Source organism: Triticum urartu, chromosome 3A, assembly GCF_056163025.1.
Source record: "Triticum urartu cultivar PI428250 chromosome 3A, HENAU_Tu73, whole genome shotgun sequence".
Taxonomy (NCBI): Eukaryota; Viridiplantae; Streptophyta; class Magnoliopsida; order Poales; family Poaceae; genus Triticum; species Triticum urartu.
In genome coordinates this window covers 681,997,442-681,999,072 of record NC_141875.1, presented here as the reverse complement: position 1 = coordinate 681,999,072, position 1,631 = coordinate 681,997,442, and the positions used below count along the sequence as shown (strand labels likewise).

At 45.1% G+C, this 1,631-nt stretch overlaps 1 non-coding gene across 1 annotated transcript; it reads left to right on the top strand.

The window, feature by feature from the left end:
* The first annotated feature begins 1,069 nt into the window (after positions 1 to 1,069).
* Positions 1,070 to 1,143, top strand: TRNAR-UCG (transfer RNA arginine (anticodon UCG)). The gene has a single exon. It is a non-coding gene; the product is annotated as a tRNA-Arg (tRNA).
* The last annotated feature ends 488 nt before the right edge of the window (positions 1,144 to 1,631 follow it).

Below are 1,631 nucleotides of genomic sequence, written 5' to 3'. Positions count from 1 at the left end.
AATCACTCTCTTGCTTCTAAGCATGACGAGCCACACACGAAGCGCCACGCGAGTGCAATAACATGGAGCGATGAAATTGCCCTCGGGGGCCTCCCAATTTTACACGCGGTGGCATGACCCCACGCCCATTTGAACTTGCACCGGTCGCACAAGGCTCCAGAGTCACTGAGAGTGGTGGACCACCCAGGGCGTGGCTCACCAGTCAGCGAGATAAGGAAAAAAACCAGAAGTAAGAAAGATGCAACACTATTCATTGGTTGTAACATCAGTTTCGATCCAACGGCCCGCATCCATCCATCAAGAATCCAACGGCCTGGATTTTTGTGGACGGCCAATCTGTCGGCTCAAAGAGCAAACGTCCTGAGAAGGCTTCATTTTGCTCCACAATCTAACAATGGGATTCTCGTTTCGATAAACTTTCGGGCTGAAGGGGCTACTAGTTGTGTTGATGCTACAGTTACCAAGTCGTTTTACTTTGCTCCTGAAATATTTTCCAATTCTCCTTATGGTCTTCTCTGCACTTGATACTATTTAGCAATCTTTATGCCTCATATCACTACTTGCTTTACTTGAGAATTGATTTGACCGCTTGATAAGTGGTCTTCCTTAATAGTCAACTTTTAGTGTGTTTCCTGTTTGCACCCTTTGTTGTAGCTGACAATAAGAAGATGCGGATTTTTGTCTTTGCTGCCTTGGAGAACACCTTGGGGTACAACTTTTTAAATTTGATTACTTACATGTTGCATCGTAGTTCCAGACTAGTCAACGAAGTATTCTGTTATAATTCAGTTTTATACTGCATCTACCACTGTGAATGGTGATTGTCTGTGTTTCTGGACTCTGGTTGTAACCAGGATGGTATTGCCGACCCCTGAAATCTGTGAATACCTTATTGCATTTATCTGTTGCACGGTTTGCAATTATTACTACCTCCTGGAGATCATTGGTTCCGTACGTCCTTGCGCAGTGGATTACGTGTTGTGCTTTCGACCATCTTTGTTTGTACGTCCTTACTCTGAACTTGATAAATCGTGATGTCAGTGCTGTGTTGATATTTTGCCAGCACAGTGACCGCATAGCGCAGTGGATTGGCGCGTCTGACTTCGGATCAGAAGGTCGTGGGTTCGACTCCCACTGTGGTCGTGTTTGTTCTTTTTTTTTTTTCATTCTCCTGTCAAACATCTCTTCAGGACAACAGTACGGAAAGACAACTCTTATTAGACCACAGGTTGTACCCTTTTTTTTCAACAGTTTGACTCACGCAAACACGGGCATAATCATGTCCTCAAGGAGCACTGCTTTTGGAGGCACGCTCTCTCAGCACAAATGAACTTGGCATGTGTGTGTATTCGTCTCTCCTCGATATCTCCTCTCTACAAAGAGGGAACGCGCCCGAGAGTAACACGATGCAACTGGCACGTAGAGGCACAAAACGTGTCAACAACGAACTCAAGAATTGATACATACACCGAGAGCTAGGCCGTGCACTGCCATGCAAAAATTCAAGGCCAGCGGATAAAGCAGCAGCCGCTTTGCCTTCAAAGATGACATGTTCTTTCCTTGAAGATTGTCCGCTTTCTAAATAATGTACGGCACAATTTTTGAGAACCTTCTCAGACATTTGCCTTAGC